Source organism: Dendropsophus ebraccatus, chromosome 12, assembly GCF_027789765.1.
Source record: "Dendropsophus ebraccatus isolate aDenEbr1 chromosome 12, aDenEbr1.pat, whole genome shotgun sequence".
NCBI classification, from domain to species: Eukaryota; Metazoa; Chordata; class Amphibia; order Anura; family Hylidae; genus Dendropsophus; species Dendropsophus ebraccatus.
The window spans coordinates 83,156,187-83,177,860 of record NC_091465.1 but is presented as its reverse complement, the minus strand read 5'-3'; the positions used below and the strand labels follow the sequence as shown (position 1 = coordinate 83,177,860).

Below are 21,674 nucleotides of genomic sequence, written 5' to 3'. Positions count from 1 at the left end.
TACACCACTGACAGGAGGGGACGCTGCATCCCCCCTACACCACTGACAGGAGGGGACGCTGTGCCCCCCACACACACACCGCTGACAGGAGGGGAAGCTGCACCCCCCCCCTACACCACTGACAGGAGGGGACGCTGTGCCCCCCACACACACACCGCTGACAGGAGGGGAAGCTGCACCCCCCCCCCTACACCGCTGACAGGAGGGGATGCTGTGCCCCACACACACCGCTGACAGGAGGGGACGTTGTGCCCCCCCCCCACACACACACCGCTGACAGGAGGGGAAGCTGCACCCCCCCCTACACCGCTGACAGGAGGGGATGCTGTGCCCCCCACACACACACCGCTGACAGGAGGGGATGCTGTGCCCCCCACACACACACACCGCTGACAGGAGGGGAAGCTGCACCCCCCCCCCTACACCGCTGACAGGAGGGGATGCTGTGCCCCCCACACACACACCGCTGACAGGAGGGGACGCTGCACCCCCTAAATAACAATGTCTCTAAACATCAGCAATATAGTACCAGCATACATGACAACACCCAAGCACTATGCCTATATACAGGTCACACAACAACTATATACTCCTCTTCATAGCGGCATGTGTGCACAATCTCTGCTGCATAATGAAGTGGAGAATGGTTTAGCCTGTGCTGCGCTGTTCTTGTTGCCCACATGTTCAGAACCATAACATGACAAACTCCATTATATGTCAATAGGATCCATCAGTCCATGTTGATCCAACATAACTGGTTATGAACAGAAGCCACAACACTAGTGTGAACAAGGCCCAAGAGACAGGTGTGCTTCTCTTACAGAGTCTACAGCATGCGATCCCATGGAGCAAGCAACACAGTACATAGCTGTGGGCTCCACACTTATATGGTGCTCTCCAGCATTAGTATCACTGCTAACAGCCAACCAGGACTGGACTCTACAAGACAGCAGCAAGACCCCCACAACCACAAGCTCCCAGTCAGATCCTTGGACCATAATGATGACAGAAAGTAATGAGGTACAGGATGGAAGATTAGCAGCCTGACCCAGGGACACTGTATACCATCGCTCTCTGACGCTACACATCATTATAGGTCTGATTCACCTGAAGCTGCTTTCCGGACGTACGGCCACTCCGAAAACTGACACAGCTTTCCAGTAGTCTTGAGCGGACCTGTTACACTATTTAGGTTCACTTTGGCATTTGATTTTCCACAGAAGCTGGATACAGTCCTATAGCTGCCAGGAAAGCCTGGATACAGCCTATGGCTCCCTATGGCAGCATCCAACTTCTGAAGAAGCAAGGAATCGAATACCGAACCCAAACCCTGACAAGTCCACACTCAAGGCTACTTTCCAACAACAGGGTTCTGTTTCCAACTTTATATAACTATGTAACAAAACAAAAAAAAGCCATCTGCCCAGACTGTCCCATATACACGTAAGTTCTGGCCATGAATATGTGCTTACTAATACAGCAAGATAGGAGGCTTCCATGGTACACAGCACTGTCCATGGTCAAGTACAAGGGTACTACAGTAGGAGCCTGCTCAGTACTGAAGAGGGACAAGGGTCCTAAAACCCCTGTCTACAGATGGTGACATTTCCTTATGGAGGAGGTTCTACCTAAATCTCTGACTCTCACAGTAGTTACTTTTGGGCGGCAAAACACACAGATTATCATCTGTAAGACTCAATACAACAGGTGGATCTCTTCAAAGCCTGTATCCTACCTTACTGGGCCTCATAAAAAGAAAGCAACAGTAAAAAGGAATGGTATGTGCCAACTTCAAAAGGTGTTGTCCAAACTTTCTTTAAATGAAGCTGCTTGTGTGGCAACCATATACCCAATAAAGAGGGTGTCCTGTTTAGGAACCCCATCTTCATATACACTACGGTATTCCCGTGTATGACCCACGGCGGATGCAGTCGCTCGTACCCGCACACATCTCCGCCCGTGCCATAGACACTATTCTAAGCACGGGCGGATTTCGCCAAAAAAAGTGACATGTCAATTCTTTTGGCGCCCGTGCATAGAATAGTGTCTATGGCACGGGCGGAGATGCGCGCCGCTGCGTGCGGGTACAAGTGACGGAATCCGCCACGGGTCATATGCGGGGATTCCGTAGTGCGAGTTCTGCCGGTGGGGTCATCTGCTCAGAACCCTGGCCAGGACGAAGAGTGGTTACAAAAAGCTTCTCTCCCTGGAGGACCTGTATTACACTGAGAGAATATTGATGGGAATGGACCCTCTATAATGCCTCATCTCCCATGTGGTGGCACAGCTGGAAAACTAAACACTGCCAGCTTTCCCCACAGATCGGTAGGATGACACTGAGATCAGTTTACTACAAAGGAACCCATGTAACAAGAAGATTGTCAAAAGTGGAGCACCCCTTTAATAATCTGAAATTAGTATTGGTATTTTGGAGGAAATCACAAATTTCAACATGCTTCTAAGCCCACAGGTGTCAAAGTAGCAGCCCTCCAGCGGCTGCAAAACTACAACTCCCATTATGACTGGACAGCTAAAGCTAGGCGCTGGCTGTCCAGGCATGATGGAAATTGTAGTTTTGCAACAGTTCAACGACTGAGTTTACCATACCTGTTCTAGCTATACAACTAAAGGCAGATGTAGTTCATACACACTGAGAGTCCAGGACCGTGGAGATATGGACTGCTCAAAGCTGCGATGATAGGACCACTACTCTGCTCTTACCATGCATGGTACATGGAGTCACATTGAACAAGACCCAAATGCACATGGCTATCATCACTGATCACAATGATGTAAAGTACTCGGGTCTTTCTGTCATTATGGCTGAGGACTGTGTCAGCTCCATTAAAGTATTAGTCTCAGAGGTGTATAAGGTTACAGGGAACAGGAAAAAAGTTACTCTAGAACTTAAGTCAGTGAGTGGATATCATTTTGTATCTGTAACAAACTGCAGGATCCTTCTCTGATGTAAGGATTCCAGTAAGGTCAGGGCTAGCTGTGCTACTAGGTGAGGAGTCCTCCACTTTGTCAGTGTATGGGGAACGACACTTGAGGCTGGGACAACTAAGCGATGTGTTGTGGGTCAAAAATATTAGTCCAAATGTCAGTGATGTCTCTAACAGGTCACAGTCACATGCCACTTGCATGGAAGTCATGTGGTGCAACTTACCATCGGAGATAATTGTCACATTATAGCAACCAAAGTCACCATGTAGCTCATGTGAATTAGGCTATAAACATGGAGTAGCACCCAGGGGGGCAGACCAAGTATCTGCCAGGCACACTGCAGAGAGCGTTATCCCTTCTCACTACAACCGTGCATATTTATATATAGAGGGGAGTCCAAAGCCATGGCAGGCGGCTAGACACCAAGCTCTTATGTGTATGAGCAGCATCACCTCCTACTGCAGTTAGGGTAGGTCTAGTTTGCAGTGTCTCTCTCCTGGTGGGGGGTGCTCACAGCTATTACATTGTCTAAGCTGCAGAAAACTGTGGCCTGGATGGGGGAGGGGTACAATATTTACAGGCTGTGTGTATACAACATATTCCTTGTGTTTGGATGCTCTCCGGGACAAGGCTTGGGTAAAGCCTAATGCAGCAGCTAGTTTAAAAGGAAACACCTTAATATAGTAACCTTGAGCACTTCCTATATGCACATACTTTGTTCACATACTGCACTTGAGTTTCCAGTATGCTACATATATCCAGTCTGCGGGGGCAGCAAACCAACACAGTTACCAGATCAGTTTCCAAGACGCCACAATTTCCCATTTATTTGCCAAGGTTGCATATCCGCTTAGTGGTAGAGAAGACACCTGTCATAGTATGGTCTAATCCAGAAGAAAGCCTCATTCAAATCTGTATGAAGTGCATCCGCAATCCGAAATCCAAATAATTTTTTTTTTGTGTGTGTGTGTGGAACCCAAAAACAAAAAGTATATATTACACACAGTGCTTGTTATAAAGTTGAACTGGTTCAGAAAAGATGCCCAAACCCTAAACAAGGAACAATTGTTTTTAACCTGTAACATTTCTTAAGGAATCTGTAATTGTTTGCAGATGTTCCACAAAAAAATTAGATCCTATAGACTTCAATTGGGGAATCTGTAGAAAAATCTGTCTCTGCACTAGGATTTTTTTTTTTTTGTGGATTGGATCACATACTCCTAAACTACCGATTGTGTGAAAACCCAACAGAAAATCAATGGGCACCAACTTATGTAATTGCAAATCCCGAACACTGGTCTAGATCCGAACTACAAGCAAACTTCTCACAAGTTCTCAAAACTTTTGCCAACAGCAATTACTTGTCAGGACCACAAAGTACTGAATACTACTGCAATCATACACACGGGATGGATGTATACATAACATACACAAGACGTAAACTGTCAAGCTTCTGACTGTACTAGTGACCCCAGAACAGCCACCCATATAGTTTACTTACAGGCTATGCCCTATAGCGAACACATATTACACAGAAAGGAGATCAGCGCTGAATAATAATCATACATCCAGGCGTGGCGAAAGGAGACCCAACCCTCTCCCTGTAATAGCCATTAAAGGGGTCCTCTAGTTTTAACTACCTGTGTATTTTTTATACATTTAGTGACTACTGACTTCATACAGGGGGTCCACTATACAGGAACCTCACTTCTTAACCAGAGTGAAGACCACTTACAAGGTGGGTCTCTTTCTGTAGGACCTCTCTTTAGAACCGATTTCAGTGAATACTGTGTAATGTCTCACTTCTTCTGTGGCAGCGCTGCAGGAAATATTGACACTTTCTGCAAGGTCCCCCCAGAAGTCACAGCCGATTGCTGGGGGTCTCAGCAGGGGGGGGGGGGGTCTGCAATATGAAAATAACCTAAGGGTCCATTTAAACAGACAGATTTATATCTGTCAGATTTTAGAAGCCAAAGCCGGGGACAGACTATAAACAGAGATCAAGTCTTAAAGGAGAGCCTGAGATTTCTCCTCTTTTCAAATCCATTCCTGGCGTTGGCTTCAAAAATCTGTCAGATAAATCCCTCTGTGTAAAAGGACTCTTCGAGGAGTTTGTTCTCTTTCGGACTCTCTCTACTAACACTGCCTGACTCCATGATGTTACAGACGCCTCTGATACAAAGAGCTTCAATCATTTCAATAATATCAAAAAACCATCATCATGTTGTTAAGCGCTGACACGTTATCTCTTCAGCCTACACAAGGGATGGGGAACCTTCGGCCCTCCAGTTGTTGCAGAACTACAATTCCCATCATGCTTGGACAGCCAAAGCTTTGGCTGTCCAGGCATGATGGGATCTGTAGTTTTGCAACAGCTGGAGGGCCGAAGGTTTCCCATCCCTGCCCTACGCCTTCCATGTTAGCTGGTTACACTTACTGCTCTTTGTGGAGTGACCCCCTCCCCACAATAATGCCTCTATAACCAAACCATAGAGGTGATGCAAGCACCGTACAATCCACAACTATCCAGCACAGTTACTTGCTGCAGCACAGCCCTGTCCTCACTGCAGTTGCAACTCCAACCTTGAGAGCGGGGACCCTGGTAGTCAGCAGCGACATACACGAGTACTGACCGGACGGCGTCTGCAGTCACTAGTCCTCTCCATACACACAGCCATATACATAGTACAAAAGTCGCCCCAGTCAGTTCTACACAATTGTTATCTGCCACTGATATGTATGCCGTGATCAGCTGATCATTTACCACTCTGTACATACCAGCTGATCAGCTGTATTATGACCCATCCTAATCCTATGGGGGGAGGATGCATGGGATGCATGGAACTAGTTAATAACATAAAGCCGCTGTACAGGAGGAAGGTGGTCTCCGAGAGAGGAGGAGGAGGGGGCTGGCAAAAACAAAAAAACAAAACATGTCAGCCTTTATGTAGTTAAAAGTCTCTCCTATAATTAGATTTGATGAGGGGGGGGGGTCTCCCATTTTAGCGTCTGTGCCCCCTCCCCCGTTATTTTGTGCTGGATGTGCACATACAGGCGGTGGCGGCGGCTCTCAGCCTTATCAATCAGCCTTTTGTAAGTATCACAGATTCCCCGAGCACGGAGCATAAGGGCACAAATGTTCCCGTGCATGCCTCTGCAGACTCACCTCTAACATTTCCTCTGCTATGGTAACAGGCTCCCTATTGGCTGCCACAAATGCTACTTCCAGCCAATCCCGGGAGCCGCTCTGCGGTGATGCATGTTGCTAGGTTATATATGATGCAGTGAATGATTATGCCCAAACAAAGAAGAGAAACCGGAGCAGTTCAGGCTCTCCAAAAATACCCCTCTCTTTCTCAAAGCCGCTGTTCCTTCCAGGAACATGCAGATATAAATAACGCACTGCAGTTACCAATCCCGATCCGTAACCAATATCCAAACGAATCAGAGGTGGCCCCCGCCAGACTACATTTTCCACTGGCACCGTGCCATATTAAACAGACATGTTAAAAAGTGCCGTGAGATCAGATGTCCTTCTCCCCCCGCCGCCGCTGCCACCATCCTCACAACCAGGTTCAGCACGTGGACTGGAACTTGCTGCAAAATGCACTGCAACTACATCTATTTCCAGCAACAGTCCGCAGCAGCAGCGGCGCTCTCCTCCTTAACTCCTTCACTGCTGCGCCGCACTAGATGAAAGGCAGGCGAACTGCACAGCAGAACGCTGGCTCTTATTCCCTAGTAACAGGGAATCTGTGAGGACTTCCTGCTCTGCTTCTAATACAACGTGACAAGTGCTCAGCACCACCGCTACATACAGTATGCAGCACCAGCTCTGCTCAACACACGCAAGAAACCAATGCACAACATACAGGGGGCTTCAGCAAAGTAATACTGTGCACCCCCCCTCGTCCCCATCCATCCTCAGGGTGTCAGGCATTTATAGCCCAGCCCTGACACCAGCAGATGGCATGTCCTGACACCCCCCTGACATTCCCTGCATGCATCTGGTCTGGTCACTTATGTCCTGCCACATGTGCACACGGTTCAAAGGGAAAAGAAATGGATACTGCCTAATGTCAGCATATTGTCATTTATGGTAGAAATACTGTAAAGCTGCGGCTGTACAGGAGACAATCGGACCAGCAAGAATAAAGGCAGAAACAAGGGACAGACATGCAGGATACATATTGGAGACCTGACCATAGGATACAGGACCCTGCAGCACCATAGTTCTAGGACTGGCACACAAGTTTCAAGGACTTCATTCCCAAATTCCAAAGGAATTGCCAAATAGGGGAGCCGAGCGGCATCCGGGCAAATGCCAGACATTCCCCCCCATTGACTCATGTGCTCATATGTATATTACCCCCCAGCCCCCTGCTCACATGCCTGTATATTACCCCCCAGCCCCCTGCTCACATGCCTGTATATTACCCCCCCAGCCCCCTGCTCACATGCCTGTATATTACCCCCCTGCTCACATGCCTGTATATTACCCCCCTGCTCACATGCCTGTATATTACCCCCCAGCCCCCTGCTCACATGCCTGTATATTACCCCCCAGCCCCCTGCTCACATGCCTGTATATTGCCCCACAGCCCCCTGCTCACATGCCTGTATATTACCCCCTGCTCACATGCCTGTATATTGCCCCACAGCCCCCTGCTCACATGCCTGTATATTACCCCCTGCTCACATGCCTGTATATTACCCCCCAGCCCTCTGCTTACATGCCTGTATATTACCCCCCTGCTCACATGCCTGTATATTGCCCCCTGCTCACATGCCTGTATATTGCCCCACAGCCCCCTGCTCACATGCCTGTATATTGCCCCACAGCCCCCTGCTCACACGCCTGTATATTGCCCCACAGCCCCCTGCTCACATGCCTGTATATTGCCCCACAGCCCCCTGCTCACACGCCTGTATATTGCCCCACAGCCCCCTGCTCACATGCCTGTATATTACCCCCCTGCTCACATGCCTGTATATTACCCCCCAGCCCCCTGCTCACATGCCTGTATATTACCCCCCTGCTCACATGCCTGTATATTACCCCACAGCCCCCCGCCTGTATATTACCCCACAGCCCCCTGCTCACATGCCTGTATATTACCCCCCTGCGCACATGCCTGTATATTACCCCCCAGCCCTCTGCTCACATGCCTGTATATTACCCCCCAGCCCTCTGCTCACATGCCTGTATTTTACCCCCCAGCCCCCTGCTCACACGCCTGTATTTTACCCCCCCAGCCCCCTGCTCACACGCCTGTATATTACCCCCCCTGCTCACATGCCTGTATATTGCCCCACAGCCCCCTGCTCACACGCCTTTATATTACCCCCCCCCCCCCGCTGACATGCCTGTATATTGCCCCACAGCCCCCTGCTCACACGCCTTTATATTACCCCCCCCCCCGCTGACATGCCTGTATATTGCCCCACAGCCCCCTGCTCACACGCCTGTATATTACCTCCCAGCCCCCTGCTCACATGCCTGTATTTTACCCCCCAGCCCCCTGCTCACATGCCTGTATATTACCCCCCCCCTGCTCACATGCCTGTATATTGCCCCACAGCCCCCTGCTCACACGCCTTTATATTACCCCCCCCCCCTGCTGACACGCCTGTATATTACCCCACAGCCCCCCGCTGACATGCCTGTATATTACCCCACAGACCTCTGCTCAGATAAGTGCCATGTCTGGCACAACTGCTCGACTAACAATCCCCTGACATCTCAAAAACATAGTATGGAGGTAAAGCAAGGGTAGAGAACCTTGGCTCTCCAGCTGTTCTAAAACTACAACTCACATCATGATGATGGGAGTTGTAGTCTTGCAACAGATGGAGACACAAGGTTCCATACCTACATATGAAAGGGAATAGTCTAACCCAGGATCCCAGCAACCTGTGTCTATGCAGCTGTTACAAAACTACAACTCCCAGCATACCCCAACAGCCTAAGGCTATGAAATTTAGTTTTTTCAGCAGCCGTACAAAGACCGGTTTACAGATCACTTTAAAATTATTTAAAAAATAAAAAAAAAATTGTGCTATACTCTGTTAGGGCATGCTGGGAGTCATAGTTTTGAAACAAATACAGAACAGCAGGTTTCACATTGAAGATTTAAAAAGGACTACAGTCTGCACTGCGCCGGGAGGTGTACAGTCTGCACTGCGCCGGGAGGTGTACAGTCTGCACTGCGCCGGGAGGTGTACAGTCTGCACTGCGCCGGGAGGTGTACAGTCTGCACTGCGCCGGGAGGTGTACAGTCTGCACTGCGCCGGGAGGTGTACAGTCTGCACTGCGCCGGGAGGTGTACAGTCTGCACTGCGCCGGGAGGTGTACAGTCTGCACTGCGCCGGGAGGTGTACAGTCTGCACTGCGCCGGGAGGTGTACAGTCTGCACTGCGCCGGGAGGTGTACAGTCTGCACTGCGCCGGGAGGTGTACAGTCTGCACTGCGCCGGGAGGTGTACAGTCTGCACTGCGCCGGGAGGTGTACAGTCTGCACTGCGCCGGGAGGTGTACAGTCTGCACTGCGCCGGGAGGTGTACAGTCTGCACTGCGCCGGGAGGTGTACAGTCTGCACTGCGCCGGGAGGTGTACAGTCTGCAAGAGCTGCAGAGCTGGAGGTCACTGCTTTAGTAAATATAAAATGCTGCAATGTGTTCTGTCAGGGCATGCTGGGACTTGTAGTTTTGTAACAGCTGGACAAATTCACTGGATTCTATCATCCTCTTCAACCCCAGCGGCAGATGCAAAACTTTTAAGCGTTTAAGTTATTTTTTTTAACTGCATAAAATAAGCAAAGTTGAAAAAAACCATCATTCCTACTGAAGAGATCTCTGACGATATTAATGTCTACAGCAACATGTGCCACCAAGACCAAGCAGACTCCGCAACATATTGGTGAAAGTGATATAATGGTGACACCGCTCTCTTCATGCATCACACTGACCTATTTATTAGGCAGGAGGCACAGGGATAGGATGGCACAGGGCACACGTACCACGGGGCAGGTGTAACTATACTACGCACAGGGATAGGATGGCACAGGGCACACGTACCACGGGGCAGGTGTAACTATACTACGCACAGGGATAGGATGGCACAGGGCACACGTACCACGGGGCAGGTGTAACTATACTACGCACAGGGATAGGATGGCACAGGGCACACGTACCACAGGGCAGGTGTAACTATACTACGCACAGGGATAGGATGGCACAGGGCACACATACCACAGGGCAGGTGTCACTATACTACACACAGGGATAGGATGGCGCAGGGCACACGTACCGCAGGGCAGGTGTTACTATACTACACACAGGGATAGGATGGCACAGGGCACACATACCACAGGGCAGGTGTCACTATACTACACACTTACAGGGATAGGATGGCACAGGGCAGGAGTCACTATACTACGCACAGGGATAGGTTGGCACATGTACAACGGGGCAGGGGTCACTATACTACAGACTTACAGGGATAGGATGGCACAGGGCACACAAACCACAGGGGAGGGGTCACTATACTACAGACTTACAGGGATAGGATGGCACAGGGCACAGGTACCATGAGGCAGGGGTCACTATACTACACGCTTACAGGGATAGGATGGCACAGGGCACATACCACGAGGCAGGTATCACTATGCGACAGACTTACAAGGATAGGAGGGCACACGTACCGCAGGGCGGGGGTCACTATTCTACACACTTACAGGGATAGGATGGCACAGGGCACACATACCTCTGGGCGGGGGTCACTATTCTACACACTTACAGGCATAGGATGGCACACGTACCCTGAGGCAGGGGTCACTATACTACACACTTACAGGGATAGGATGGCACAGGGCACACATACCCCGAGGCAGGTGTCACTATACTACACACTTACAGGGATAGAATGGCACACGTACCCCGAGGCAGGTGTCACTATACTACACACTTACAGGGATAGAATGGCACACGTACCCTGAGGCAGGTGTCACTATACTACACACTTACAGGGATAGGATGGCACAGGGCACACATACCGCAGGGCAGGTGTTACTATACTACACACTTACAGGGATAGAATGGCACACGTACCGCAGGGCAGGTGTTACTATACTACACACTTACAGGGATAGGATGGCACAGGGCACACGTACCGCAGGGCAGGTGTTACTATACTACACACTTACAGGGATAGGATGGCACAGGACACACGTACCCCAAGGCAGGTATCACTATACTACACACTTACAGGGATAGGATGGCACAGGGCACACGTACCCCAAGGCAGGTATCACTATACTACACACTTACAGGGATAGGATGGCACAGGGCACACGTACCCCGAGGCAGGTATCACTATACTACACACTTAAAGCCCCCCTCACCCATGGTTGTTCCTGAGTTGTAGAATTCATTCATACTCCACATCCCAAATATAAAGCCCACTGGGCTACTGAGCAGACACGGTCATAGTAAAGCAGTTCTATGACTTCTCTCCAATGGATCACCAGCACCACCCAGATCATTTGGGGGAAAATACAGTGTTACACTCAAATGCTTGATCTCATTATTTGAAACACACTCCGTTGTATTAGAGAGGTACCATATGATGGTTGGTAATAGTGCACTGCAGGGATGGTGTGCCACTATACAAGCTGACCGATGTCACATGACTACAGCAGTGGAAGTAACCGGTACCCACATGGTGTCACCAGCTGGAGGTACCCTGTATCCATGACCAGTCTGTGACATATAGATATCACATAAGAGACAGTGGGGGACACTATGTGATCCTCCCATAGAGAATGCAGGAATAAACATCACATTTGCAGGAAGATAGGTAAAACTTTCCCGTGTGATTCTCCCCCCCCATCTATAACGCGATTCCTATAAGTTGTCATACAATAATCCAAGTGAATCGGAAATTAGAAGCCTGTACGCGGCTCTGAGGCATCAAAGGTAAGAAAAGTAATGGTAACCAAAGATCAAATGGTTTTGACGGCGAGGATGGAGCTTGGAGAACTCGGAGTATTTATAGAGAAGTTGAGGCGTCTGATGTAACATTACCGGCGAGGACCCTGACAAATACTACAGATACCATCAGATAGTTCACGCCTGGAATACCACAGCACATACACTCCGCTCTATTATTAATACTTCCCGTTACCCTAAGAGGTTATTACAGAAACACCTGAGGTCCAGATAACCATAGACGGCCGAGGACACAGTCACCCAAGAATGAGAACCTTGGGGGATGGGGGGGGGGGGCAGTATCCCCCTCTAGTCTGGCACTGCTGGGGGGGAGGGGGGGGGGGTCAATATACCCTCTATAGGCAGATAGGCACACAGTACGGGAGCATGAACAATAATATTACAACATTGCAGTAAAGTGAGAAGCATGGCTTAATACATCACAAGACGTCTCGTACACAAGACGTCTCGACACATATAGACCCCACCCCCCCCCACCCCCAAGTATAAGAGTACACAGGACCTCTTCTGCCATAGTCCCCAGTATCTTCTTCAGGGAGCCAGCAGCAGACCCCCCCAACTATGGACGTACAGGAGGCCTCCTCCACCATAGTCCCCAGTATCTTCTCCAGAAAGGCCAGCAGCAGACAGCCCCCCCCCAGCTATGGACGTACAGGAGGCCTCCTCCACCATAGTCCCCAGTATCTTCTCCAGGAAGCCAGCAGCAGACACCCCCCAGCTATAGACGTACAGGAGGCCTCCTCCACCATAGTCCCCAGGATCTTCTCCAGGGAGCCAGCAACAGACACCCCCCAGCTATAGACGTACAGGAGGCCTCCTCCACCATAGTCCCCAGGATCTTCTCCAGGGAGCCAGCAGCAGACACCCCCCAGCTATAGACGTATAGGAGGCCTCCTCCACCATAGTCCCCAGGGTCTTCTCCAGAAAGCCTCCTCCACCATAGTCCCCAGTATCTTCTCCAGGGAGCCAGCAGCAGACACCCCCCAGCTATAGACGTACAGGAGGCCTCCTCCACCATAGTCCCCAGTATCTTCTCCAGGGAGCCAGCAGCAGACACCCCCCAGCTATAGACGTACAGGAGGCCTCCTCCACCATAGTCCCCAGTATCTTCTCCAGGGAGCCAGCAGCAGACACCCCCCAGCTATAGACGTATAGGAGGCCTCCTCCACCATAGTCCCCAGGGTCTTCTCCAGAAAGCCTCCTCCACCATAGTCCCCAGTATCTTCTCCAGGGAGCCAGCAGCAGACACCCCCCAGCTATAGACGTACAGGAGGCCTCCTCCACCATAGTCCCCAGGATCTTCTCCAGGGAGCCAGCAGCAGACACCCCCCAGCTATAGACGTACAGGAGGCCTCCTCCACCATAGTCCCCAGTATCTTCTCCAGGGAACCAGCAGCAGAACGATTTGCGAACGAGCAACGATAAAAATAGGTCCAGGTCTTATAAAGCGATCAACGATTTCTCGTTCGGTCGTTAACCATTAACTGCATTTCAACCGAACGATTTAACGATAATCTGAACGATAATCGTCCGGTGGAATAGGGCCCTTAAGTCTTCTCTTTATTACAAGTTTTCTGTGTATAATCCATTCCTGGCTTTGGCTTAAAAAAATCTGTCATTTAACCTGTTGGTGTAATAGGACCCTTATACGTAGAAAATAAATCTCACCAGGAATGGATTAAGATAACGCCGAATAAACCACAACCACAGACTTCAATAAACATCCTAAAAAGTTACTGTCACTGAAATACATGGGTGACGTGTATCCTGGGTGGTGTTCAGCTCAGGGTGTGACATCCTGGGGGGCTCTACTGCTGTGGCCAAGAGAACCAGAGACTCATCCCGCTGTCAGATGGTTCATGGACAACTAGTCACTAACATCCCAATCGGCAGTAATGTATCCTCCTCTACTCAAGCCGGGTTCACATAGATTCTGTGATTGGTGACGGGTGATACTGCATGAGATTTCAGCTGGTGCAACCAGGCCGAATCCTTAGGGGCTTCCAGAAGTCGTACAGATAGATGATAGATAGACAGATAGAGGTCTGACCTATAAGCAGTATATAAAGCAGTGATCATGGACGTGAACTATGACTCCATTCTGAGGAGTCTCAGTGGTGGTCCCTGCCATGATATACTTAGCACCCATCCACATGAATGAATAGGGGTCTGACCTATAGGTAGGGATCAGCCATGCGCACTAGCACTCCATTCACACTTGGAGGACCCCATTCCTGTGACTAGTTGTGGTCCCAGCAATCATACACCTCACCAGTCACATCCACACTGTCCCCAGCAGTACATGTGGGATTGGTGTGACTGATACATCACTAGTTACAGGTCAGGATGTCATTGTTACTTTGTAAACAGGGAAACAAATAAAAAGGTCCTGAGAAGGAAACAGCTAGGAGCAGCAGAGCCGTGTGTGCGGAGTGAGAGGCTGGAGCAGCAGAGCTGTGTGTGCGGAGTGAGAGGCTGGAGTAGCAGAGCTGTGTGTGCGGAGTGAGAGGCTGGAGCAGCAGAGCTGTGTGTGCGGAGTGAGAGGCTGGAGCAGCAGAGCCGTGTGTGCGGAGTGAGAGGCTGGAGCAGCAGAGCCGTGTGTGCAGAGTGAGAGGCTGGAGCAGCAGAGCCGTGTGTGCGGAGTGAGAGGCTGGAGCAGCAGAGCTGTGTGTGCGGAGTGAGAGGCTGGAGCAGCAGAGCTGTGTGTGCGGAGTGAGAGGCTGGAGCAGCAGAGCTGTGTGTGCGGAGTGAGAGGCTGGAGCAGCAGAGCTGTGTGTGCGGAGTGAGAGGCTGGAGCAGCAGAGCTGTGTGTGCGGAGTGAGAGGCTGGAGCAGCAGAGCTGTGTGTGCGGAGTGAGAGGCTGGAGCAGCAGAGCTGTGTGTGCGGAGTGAGAGGCTGGAGCAGCAGAGCTGTGTGTGCGGAGTGAGAGGCTGGAGCAGCAGAGCTGTGTGTGCGGAGTGAGAGGCTGGAGCAGCAGAGCTGTGTGTGCGGAGTGAGAGGCTGGAGTAGCAGAGCTGTGTGTGCGGAGTGAGAGGCTGGAGTAGCAGAGCTGTGTGTGCTGAGTGAGAGGCTGGAGCAGCAGCCACATTGCAGCACGGCCTCCTCTGCAGATGGGAACAGCTCCCAGCACCATACTACCTGGGATACAGGGGGCCGCCGACCCCCAATGTTATCACAGCCAATACGCTGACTGCCCAAGACTCCAACCCCACCAGAGACATCAACTCCAGCTGCTGCAGAACTACAACTCCCAGCATGCCTGCACTGCTACTGCCATCCTATGCTGGTCAACAACAGCTGCAGAACTACAAGGCCCAGCATGCACTTACAGCCTTTATCCTAGCAGGCACAGCCATTAGCCTCCTACAGGCTATAAAAATACAACTCCCAACCTGACAGCCATCACCGTGCTGTGTGTGTCCAACAACTGGCAGCAAGACCAACTCCCAGCATGCCCCAACACTCCTTACCCTGCTATGGGCCTGTACTGGTTGCAGCACTACAAGTCACAGCATGCCCTGACAGCCATCACCATCTTATAGGGCAGGCCCATGCAGGTTGGCAGCACCAACACCCTCAGCATGCCCCTACTGATTGCAGCACTACAACTCCCAGCATGTCCTCACAGCCATCAGTCTCCTATGGTTGCAGCACTACAACTCCCAGCATGTCCTCACAGCCATCAGTCTCCTATGGTTGCAGCACTACAACTCCCAGCATGTCCTCACAGCCATCAGTCTCCTATGGTTGCAGCACTACAACTCCCAGCATGTCCTCACAGCCATCAGTCTCCTATGGTTGCAGCACTACAACTCCCAGCATGTCCTCACAGCCATCAGTCTCCTATGGTTGCAGCACTACAACTCCCAGCATGTCCTCACAGCCATCAGTCTCCTATGGTTGCAGCACTACAACTCCCAGCATGCTTGAAGCACCATCAGCCACCTATGGGCCCATACAGGTTGCTGCACTACAACTCCCAGCCATCAGCACCACTAGTCTCAGCATGCCCTGACAGCCATCAGCATCTTATAGGCCCATACAGGTTACAGCACTACAACTCCCAGCATGCACTGAGAGCCATCAGCACTAATACTCCCAGCATGCACTGAGAGCCATCAGCGCTACAACTCCCAGCATGCCCGGGCAGCCTGCTGTAGGTATGGGCATGCTGGGAGTTGTAGTGCTGCAGCAGCTGGATTGGGCGACCACACACGTCTTGCGGACAAGGCGCAGAAATGGCGCAAAACTTGATGAATCATCCAGTAGAAGGCGAGAGTCCTGCCGTGTGTGCAATGGGAAGTGCGGTACCGCTGCGGTGCCGCATGCCGCTCCTCCGGCTCTACCTGCAGCCCCCCCATCCATCACCGGGCCCGGGCAGAATAGCCGCTCCCCCCGGTAACAGCGGCGCGGGAGCGGCGGGCAGGCTCCGGGCGGAGCGGGGCGGCTCTCTTACCTCAGGCGCAGCGGCGGGCTGTGGTGGTGGTCGGGCGGGCGCACATCCTGACGAGCCCTCTGCAGCAGAGAGGAGGCCGAGGCCGGAGCGGCTCCTGGAGGCTGCCCCCGGCGTCCGCTCCCTTCTCCGTCCCCGGCGTGTGGCGGCTGTGTGACGGGCGGGCGGGGGGCGGGGAGGGCAGGCTGTCAGTCGCCGCCGCCTCTGCCCCGCTCTCCGGCTCCGGCGCTCAGCAGGGCTTTTTTTTTTTTTTTTTCCCAGTAATGCAACACAAAATGGCTGCGAAAACAAACCGACGCAACAGCCGCTGAAGAGAAATCACGTGAGTGCGCATGCGCAGAATCCCGCTGAGCACTAGCCCAGCGCTCTGCCGCCTCCGCTTTGGGGATTAGAGGCTGCGTCATTACAGGTTACCACGCCCCCACTGGAGGTGACGACCACGCCCCTAGTGATATGACCACGCCCACATCTCTTACTGCAATGGAGCGGCGGAGCCGAAACGTTTAGAGCCGAGAATGCAATGTAAAGGAAACTAACAAAGTATATATATGTATCATATATAATACACTATACATATAACATATACTATACATATAACATATACTACACTATACATATAACATATACTATACTATACATATCACATATACCACACTATACATATCACATATACTACACCATACATATCACATATACTATACTATACATATAACATATACTACACTATACATATCACCAGGGCCGGCTCCAGGTTTTTGTGGGCCCTTGGGCGACAGAGCCTCGGCGGGCCCCTTTGAGGAGCAAGTCATGGCGATACAGGCGAGGAAAGATTTGCAGCAGAAGAAACATGCGGCTGCTGCATATCTTTCTCCTCCTGTATCTCCTGATCTCTGCAGTAGTCAGGACTCTGGAGGAGTCAGACACAGTGAAAGGATCATATATATATATATATATATATATATATATATATATATATATATATATACAGAGCAGGAGCTGTATACAGAACTAGCAGCTCCAGCATGTTATATATATATATATATATATATATATATATATATATATATATATATAAATATATATATATATATATATATATATATATATATATATATAAAACATGCTGGAGCTGCTAGTTCTGTATACAGCTCCTGCTCTGTGTGTGTATATATATATATATATATAAGGGATGGGTCCATACGAACCCGAACTCTCGCCATCGATGTCTTCCACCTTCGTGGAGAGGGTGGATACAGTGGGAGGACCGCCTGGAAAACTGGGATACAACCATAGCCATAGGCTGTATCCCAGTTTTCCAGGCGGTACTCCCGCTGTATCCATCCGCTGCACAGAGTGGGCACACAGCGGGAATCATTTATTTATTTATATATATACAGAACAGTAGCTGTATACAGAACTAGCAGCACCAGAATGTAAGATAGATATATATATATATATATATATATATCTTACATGCTGCTGCTAGTTCTGTATACAGCTCCTGCTCTCTGTATGTATGTATATATGTGTATATATATATATATATATATATATATATATATATATATATATATCATGCTGCATGATATATATATATATATATATATATATATATATATATATACAGAGAGCAGGAGCTGTATACAGAACCAGCAGCACCACTCCTGTATACAGCTCCTGCTCTGTGGATAGATAGATAGATAGATAGAAAGTAGATAGATAGATAGATAGAAAGTAGACAGTAGGTCCTGCTGTATACATATATATTACAGCAGGACCTGTATACACAAAACAAAACAACTAGAAACGCCAGCACATACAGTTGACTATTAGTTTACAGAGCCTACCTTCTGCCCTCTATCAGGTCAGGTGTCCGATCACATGACCCATGACATCACCACAGGTCCTTCATACTCAAAGGTCCTTTTCCTACCTACTCGGCTGTAGGGAAGACTTGCAGGAAGACGTGTGCCCGGGGACCCCAGTATGTATCGGCGGGCCCCTAACTGTCACATGCGGCCTCTAGGGGCCCAGTCCACTCTGTTACTACACTTTTTTTTTTTTTTACTAACAAAAAAAAAATGTAGTAACAGACGGGAGTGGGCCCCTAGAGGAGCTGTGGGCCCCGGCACTTGCCCTAGTCAGCCGGGTGCTGACGCCGGCCCTGCATATCACATATACTACACTATACATATCACATATACTACACTATACATATCACATATACTACACTATACATATCACATATACTACACTATACATATCACATATACTACACTATACATATCACATATACTACACTATACATATCACATATACTACACTATACATATCACATATACTACACTATACATATCACATATACTACACTATACATATCACATATACTACACCATACATATCACATACTACACCATACATATCACATATAATACACTATACATATCACATATACTACACTATACATATCACATATACTACACCATACATATCACATACTACACCATACATATCACATATAATACACTATACATATCACATATAATACACTATACATATCACATATAATACACTATACATATCACATATACTACACTATACATATCACATATACTACACCATACATATCACATACTACACCATACATATCACATATAATACACTATACATATCACATATAATACACTATACATTTTACATATACTACACTACACATAACACATATAATACACTATACATAACACATATACTACACTATACATATCACATATAATACACTATACATATCACATATAATACACTATACATATCACATATACCACACTATACATAACATATAATACACTATACATATCATATATACTACACCATACATATCACATACTACACCATACATATCACATATACTACACTATACATATCACATAAAATACACTATACATATCACCTATAATTCACTATACATATCACATATACTAAACTATACATATCACATATACTACTATACATAACACATATAATACACTATACATATCACATACTACACCATACATATCACATATACCACACTATACATATCACATATACTACACTATACATATCACATATACTACACTATACATATCACATATACTACACCATACATATCACATATACTATACATATCACATATACTACACTATACATATCACATATACTATACTATACATATAACATATACTACACTATACATATCACATATACTACACCATACATATCACATATAATACACTATACATATCACATATAATACACTACATATCACATATACTACACTATACATATCACATATACTACACTATACATATCACATATAATACACTATACATATCACATATACCACACTATACATAACATATAATACACTATACATATCATATATACTACACCATACATATCACATATACTACACCATACATATCACATATACTACACTATACATATCACATATAATACACTATACATATCACATATAATACACCATACATATCACATATACTACACTATACATAACACATATACCACACTATACGTATCACATATAATACACTATACATATCACATATACAACACTATACATATCACATATACTATACTATACATATCACATATACTACACTATACATATCACATATACTACACTATACATGTATCATTCGTGTGGCCATGGAAACTGACAGCACAGATATGCATATATCCGTGCTGTCAGTTTCCAGATCACACAAGCAGTGCATACTTACCTAGTACACTGCTATGTGATCCGGCACTGTCAGCTCAAGTCCTGCTGCTGCTGTAACTACATGCTGTCGCTGCCCCAGCTATTCCAGAATGATTGACAGCCGGAGAAGGTGGAGCAGCAGCTGCAGGGCAGGACAGGAGCTAACAGTGCTGGATCACAACAGCAGCACACTAGGTAAGTACGCACTGCTATGTGTAATCAATACAAAAATCGTAGCTGCATGTGGAAATGTACAAACTGGTAAAATACAATGTTATTGTTATCCTGCATGGTTAGTGATATGAAGGGAAAAATCATATCCAACCATATCACATCCCACAAAACATGGAATAGAAAGTGATTAAAAAGTTTTTTCCCTTTTATTTTTTAATTTAAATTATTGTTTTTTTATACTTTTAAAGGCAAAAAAAGAAGTCAAATCATCAGTCTTCCAGTACTTCAGCTGCTGCACGTGCTGCAGGAAGTGGTGTATTCTCTACAGTGCTCTGCTGCCACCTCTGCCCATGTCAGGAACTGTCCAAAGCAAAATCCTCATAGAACACCTCTCCTGCCACTGTAACAAGTTATTCTGTCTAAACAACTTAGAAAAACTAAACACTCCACATAACTGGGCAACTAAGAGTGCGAATAAAAAAAAAAGCGATGGATCTTAACATATTCATTATTTAGCGTGGACAGAGCAGGAGCGCGCGCCTCCCATAGACTCCCATTATGAGAGGGAGGCTAACAGCATTCCGCAGCTAACAATTCCGCCACGGAATTCCACTAGTTTTGCTCAGTGGCCTTAGGGTATGTTCACACTGTGGAATAGGCGAGGAATTTCCAGCTAAATCCGCACTTAACATTACGCATATTATACTTGAAAATCCGTCTGTAAAATACGTACAGAGCAATGTCACATTGTGTTCAGTGGGATTTCAGCTCCGTTGTTCACACGGCGGAATTTACACGTGGATTGTTCCGCATCAGCTCGAATTTCTGGAGCAGAAGCAGCGGGGAATCAGCTGCAGGCGGATAGTTTTTATTTTTGCCCAAGCCCCACCACAGTTAAGAGAGTTTTTTAGACTTCCCCATTACTTCTTCTTAAAACTCAGGAAAAAATATTTCTTGGTTACCGCTGTTTCAAGGAAAGCTGGCTGCTAACTATTATGGCCACCACTCCACTGTACACCCAGCTGTCCTAGTGTTCTGAACATTTAGCTGCCCAATATATTAGGAAAGCTGGCTTGTTTTAGCTGTAAGGCTTTTATCATGTTTTTTGTGCCCATAATAATCATATGAAAAGGCAGGGAGAAAATAAACTCTACAAAAACCTTGAATTCTATGTTCTGTGAATGAAGGATATGTACCTGCCCTGACCCTGCTGAGCGGCCTTGAGAAGAGAATAAGAGCGAAGCGGCCATGTTGTATGTGTCATCACAGGCTTACGTGACCACAGAGAAGACACAAGTGAGTCACTGTTACTGTGTGAGCGCACACAATACCCAAC

The 21,674-nt window shown here is 48.0% G+C and overlaps 1 protein-coding gene across 3 annotated transcripts in view; it reads right to left on the bottom strand.

The window, feature by feature from the left end:
• The window catches only part of LOC138769944 (dual specificity tyrosine-phosphorylation-regulated kinase 1B-like), an 81,421-nt gene that overhangs the window by 36,896 nt on the left and 22,851 nt on the right, over positions 1 to 21,674 (bottom strand). Inside the window, exon 1 of one of the 3 annotated variants that reach the window (XM_069948713.1) lies at positions 16,411 to 16,735. The exons of the other annotated variants lie outside the window; for them this stretch is intronic. The gene's annotated coding sequence lies outside the window, so the exon portion shown is untranslated. Of the gene's footprint in view, positions 1 to 16,410; positions 16,736 to 21,674 lie in introns of those variants that run through there. 3 annotated transcript variants of the gene reach the window in all.